This window comes from Bufo bufo, chromosome 6 (genome assembly GCF_905171765.1).
Source record: "Bufo bufo chromosome 6, aBufBuf1.1, whole genome shotgun sequence".
NCBI lineage: Eukaryota > Metazoa > Chordata > Amphibia > Anura > Bufonidae > Bufo > Bufo bufo.
The window spans coordinates 388,788,147-388,794,146 of NC_053394.1; the positions used below are offsets into that span (position 1 = coordinate 388,788,147).

Consider the following 6,000-nt stretch of genomic DNA (forward strand, 5'->3'; position numbering starts at 1 on the left):
CCGACCGGCGTGAGGTCAGGTATCTGGTTAGTCTTCCCTGGGAGGGGGAGATGTGTGGCGAAAATAACCTCGCCACTGGATTTTGGAGGGGCCTGTTTGCCAGCCTCTTGCCTCAGGATTATGGCCCATACTAACTTTGAAGGAGAAGACAGACCGGCCGCACAGCTTAAATCTGTGGAACTGTTTTGGGCAGGAAAGCCATGCTTGCGGTCGGCCAAATGTGACTTCCATGGAATTCGGGAACCCCTGATCGGATCTGGGTGATTTTTGGATATGTATGTTGTTCACCCAGATCAGAGCTATCCATGGATGTATACATTATGGGGATATGTTGGGTTTTGAGGTGTGTGACAGAAACATCTGTCTTTGGAATTGTATTGTATGTTCTGTGAGGGTACCCAGATAGCTATGCCATGGAGCCTGTTTGTGAAATTAAAGACTTTGGCTTTCATGTCGATTTTATTGTATTCGTGTAGTCTGAGTGCCATTCACCTAATAATATGCACTCAGACTTGAGCTATCTGGGGATATGTTAAATGTCTGTGTTTACTGTAAGGGTTGTGACATTGTATGTTTAAATGGTGATTTCTGTCCTGTTGTCCCCACATGTGTATTGGCAATTTCCCTTTGTCCTGAGAGATAATTAAATTGCTCCTCGGTTGTCTCCAGGGCAGAGAGGAGGAAACCATGAATTGTGGGGATGTATTGTGTCTGTGTATCCTGAATTGCTGCATATCTGTCCTGTGTCACAGTCTTCCATCTGGTCCCCTAGGGGAGTGTCCACCAGATGGAGACCTGCATAAATACGGGCGGGTAGCCCTCGGTAAAGGAGTTCCTGTTTTACATTCAACATAGAGCCTCGTCTCGTGTGTGGGGATTGCTATACGCTGAAGATTTGCTATACTCCCCTGGCTATAACTCCTAGCTCTTGTAAGAGCTGTTCCTGTTCCTGGTTCCTGTGGTGGTTTTGGTGTAGAGCGGAGTGCTTGGAGACCTCGGGAGGCACTTGGAGCATCCATCAACGGAGGCACGCAGTCGGGGTGTCAGGAGATCCGTTACAAGGGGGATCTGTGGAGGACAGTGTTATAGGGGGATCTGTGGAGGACATGTTATAGGGGGATCTGTGGAGGACAGTGTTATAGGGGGATCTGTGGAGGACAGTGTTATAGGGGTGTAAGAAATACAGGTTTTGGAAATAATATATGCATTATATTACATTATATTTTATAGATTATGAGGGATTTATTTGTGTGAATCAGAGACGGGTAGGTAACTGAATTTATTAGTATGTATCTAGCTCCTTTTGTCTTTGATTCTCACAGATAAAGGCCTTGTAGAATCCTGCATCTCCTACATATGCTGATTAGCAGAGAACAAAAGGCACCCAAAACGTGGGAATAAGAGCAGAGAGTCATAAAATGCTAAAATAACTGGTTGAGCAAGATAATGCCAAATAAAGAACTAAATATATAACATTCTCAACTTAAAAATTAGACTGCTATATATGTGGTTAAAATGGCGCCTGCACTATTTGTAATATATAGCGCAGGCGCCATTTTGTGCTGCAAAAATATAGCGCTCTAGATTTTTTTAATTGAAGCACAATTTCTGTAACTTCTTACCCCTAAGTCACATATGTTTGACCAAATATAGCCGTCAAATTTTTAAGCTGAGTATTTTGTATGGCCCCCGAACGATGTTACAAATATCCAAATGGCCCTCGGCAGCAAATAGGTTCCCCACCCCTGCTGTAAGGGGTGCAGTCACTACTAGGCCTAGGAGGCTGAGGGGGCCCAAAGACCCTTGTGACACATAAGAAGACACTGGTACTATACAAAGTTCATGAAGGTCAAGTTACATCTCTGGCTGGAGGGAAGGAGTAAGGTCAAGAATTTGGCTTGGGGCAGGGGATGCAGTTTTAATTTTCGCCTCAGGCAGCACGAAGGCTATGTGCTTCCCTGTCCCTGGCCACAAAGCACTGAGGGAAGGGGGCCCAAGCTAAACTCTTGCACCAGGGCACATGAGCCTTTAGCTACGCCCCTGAATATTATATTATATATAATAATATATGCAAGTAAGAAGGATGACCTGCATCTACATGTGCTAGAATAGAATCCGTAGTATGATCTTGGTACTGCCATTCTGACAGTAAGGAGACACCAGGAGACTGCACCCTAGACTACAAAACCTTTGAGGATAATGATGCATTTATCTCCTGATGTTCATGTTCAAGCTGAGAATCCGGGCACAAATTTGGTTGACCATTTGTAGTATTGCATGGTCCCGGCTGAGGACCTCTCAGAAAACTGTTGTGCCACTCTTGTGCAGCCACAAAAGATCTGCAGCAGTTGACAGAGAAGGCCATCTTAAAAGTCTATACAGGCAGAAAATAGTGAGAAGATCCAGACAACATGTAACGTCTGAGGTCAGCCGTAATCCTGCCATCTCCATCTTTCTCATTATACAAGGATAAGACATATAATACTGGTGGATAAAACAAGACTGAACACAAGATCTTCACAGCCTTCTACAGATCCTAGGGGACATTTCATGAGACCTTATCTCTATCTACCTGATCATCCTGTGGGACATTGTGATGTTCTTCTGAACCATCCTGTGGAAGAAGAGGACTGGGACATATCTCCGGTGTTCTTCTCTTCTTCTTTACTGTAGCAAACACATCCAGTGACTGAATACATTCCTTACATACAAATAATGAGAGGATGTGTGTATTTAGTCATGTCTATTACGTGGTGATATGAGGGGCCAGTGATCATCCATGATGATGACCTTATATCCATCTACCTGATCATCCTGTGGGACATAGTGATGTTCTTCTGAATTATCCTGTGGAAGAAGAGGACTGGGACATCCCTTGGGTGTTGTTCTCTCTTCCTTAACTGTAGGTGTTGCAGAATTAGATTGGATGGTCAGCCATGTTAGGTATACATCTTGGGGCACATTTATTAAGACCTGTGTTTTAAGCGCAGGTCTTAACAAAGCCCAAAGCTGGCGGTGGTTCTGCCAAAGTTATGAAGAGGTGCAGGCATCTCCATAACTTCAGGGCTTCCAGCTCCAGTTCTATATGTAAAACATCTTCCAAGTTATCTTACATTTAGACCTTTTTCTATACCTGAAACATTTGTAGAAAATGGTAAATGAGAACGGCCTGCCAGCCCGTTCCCTTCCCCGCCCACCAACAATTGTAGACTTGCCACCCCCCCCCCCATTGCACCGACATCTGTGCCTGAAATACGTCTAATTTAGGATTATTTCAGAATAGTAATACCTCAAAAAGGAGCTTAGCTAAAGGGTTAATCGCCATTTTGAAGTGAATACTGAGTACTTTTAGAACTAACTACTTTTGCTGAGAAAATAGAGGCCTTTAAGTAATCGATTAAAGATGTTATGATGGAATGGTGACCTTTAGAAAGTAGATAATATTTGCACTAGAAGTGGAAGCCTTGGCCAAGATAAATGTATATTAAATCTAACCAAATTATTTATGCAACAAGAGATCGTGATAAGGAAATTTTATCCAATTAGCAGTTGTTGTCGGTGTAACTTGTGTAGATCTATGGTTACATATGATAATGATGGAATCTGTGTGTAAACCACTGAAGTCTACGTACAGCGACACACTGCGGAAAACTGGAATTAAAATATTAATTATTCCTTTGTTCTCTGAGGTATAAAGGACTTATAAGCGCTGCCTTTTACCACGGCTGTAATTCACTTCCATTTACCTCTTATGTCATAATCTGCCTACATTTTACATTGACTTCAATGATGTCTTCTCCTGAGGACGCAGAACGGCGAAACGTACGTCGAGGAGATAACATCCACCTATCCTGACTCTTTTTGGTACGACTTTCACTTTATGTCTCTGGTTACTTTCTTCAGATATTTGTATTGAACTGGATGATTCTTGATGCTGCTCAGGGAATGTGGTGCATTGACTCTGCACTGAGCGATATTTAGAGGGTGGTTCCCCCTTCTGGCTCGGTGCATATTCAGTTTACGGCACCCTGTTCCTTATACTAGCATTGCCCCACAGACTCATTACCTTCAGAGTGGTATACATACAAAGAATAGGTGGTGTTATAAATTGGACATATTCACTATATGCTCATCAGTCATTATTTGCATTTATATTAGTATTATGTTAGAGTTGTGATTTTTTTTGAATAAAGATTATAAATTTTTAACCTATGGGACGTGTATCTACTCTTTTCAGTGTGGCATATGTTTAATTAATAGAGTATCCCAGTGACAGCAATTTATACATTATCTGACCTATTGGTGATTAATTGCTGCTCTTCAGATTTCCATCAGAGTTTTTAAGCCAAAACCAGGTGAGACTCTAAACACAGAACAGGTACAGATTTTCCCCTATACCTTATGTCTGTGGAGGCTCAAATCCTGGTTTTGACTCACAATCACTTTATCCCTTACATACAGATAATGAGAGGACGTGTGTATTTAGTCATGTCTATTACCTTGTGATGTGAGGGGTCGGTTATCCTCCATCATGACGTCCTTGTACAGATCTTTGTGTCCTTCTAAATACTCCCACTCCTCCATGGAGAAATAGACAGTGACATCCTGACACCTTATAGGAACCTGACAACACAATGATACAGTCATCACCCAGATCCCTTCATAGCGTTCCTGTATAATGTCCCAGCATTCCCAGCAGTGTCACCTCTCCAGTCAGCAGCTCAATCATCTTGTTGGTGAGTTCTAGGATCTTCTCTCTATTGATTTCCTCATGTATCAGGGGGTGAGGTGGAGGCTCTATTATTGGAATCAGGGTTCTTCCCCATCCTTCAGACACAGGGTCCTGACAGCGCTCACTAGAGGTCTTCCTCACTACTGTGTAGTCCTGGTTATGGAGAGACACAGTAATAACTATCACTCCATACATCTCCAGAGTTCCTCACCTCTCCAGTCATGTCCTTCTGTTAGTAACATAGATAAGATGATGTAATGTGACATCATCAGAATCTCTCACCTCTCCAGTAAGCCGGAAGAGGATCTCTAGGGTGAGATTTATTATACTCTCCGCCATCTTGTCCCTGTCCATTCTTGTCGGGTCAATCAGGAGAACGATCTTATATAGAAGATATCCATGGCATCTGAAGTGAGAGGAGAGCAAAACCAATGCCTGTCTTTACCACAGGTATTTACACGGGATGCTCTTGACTGCTGGTGAGGGGGGGAGCACCTAGACTTTCTGCTGCCTGAGGTAAAAATTATCGCTCATATGTTCACCTGATCACCGCAGCATTTGCAGTGGTGAGCAGGTAAACAGAGTAGAGAAGGCAGCGCTTGTAGAAAAAAAAAAAGCGGATACCGCTTTAAAGACATACTAGGAAAACATTAAATACAGCACCACATACCTCTTACATCCAGTGATGTCTCCTCTGATGTAGATGTTCTCTTTCCACATCTTGGCGAGGAGGAGCAATGAGGCAGGTAAAGTCTCACTCCGACCCCCACAGAGAAATAAGAGGAGCCTGAGAGACCAGACTGTCTTAAATAAAAAGGTGGTATGTCTGTCTCTGACTATGTATGCTATATGAAAGGGAAGAGGAGGGGGGGGGTCTTGTGGCTGCCCCCATACGGTATAACGTCTCCATGTGGCTGCCCCCATACAGTATAACGTCTCCTTGTGGCTGCCCCATACGGTATAACGTCTCCTTGTGGCTGCCCCCATACAGTATAACGTCTCCTTGTGGCTGCCCCCATACAGTATAATGTCTCCTTGTGGCTGCCCCCATACAGTATAACGTCTACTTGTGGCTGACCCCATACAGTATAATGTCTCCTTGTGGCTGCCCCCATACAGTATAACCTCTCCTTGTGGCTGCCCCCATACAGTATAACCTCTCCTTGTGGCTGCCCCCATACGGTATAACGTCTCCTTGTGGCTGCCCCCATACAGTATAACCTCTCCTTGTGGCTGCCCCCATACAGTATAACGTCTCCTTGTGGCCC

At 43.7% G+C, this 6,000-nt stretch overlaps 1 pseudogene; it reads right to left on the reverse strand.

Annotated features, from left to right (window-relative positions):
* The window catches only part of LOC121003527, a 1,246,211-nt pseudogene extending 1,241,481 nt beyond the window's left edge, over positions 1-4,730 (reverse strand).
* Between the last annotated feature and the right edge of the window lie 1,270 nt (positions 4,731-6,000).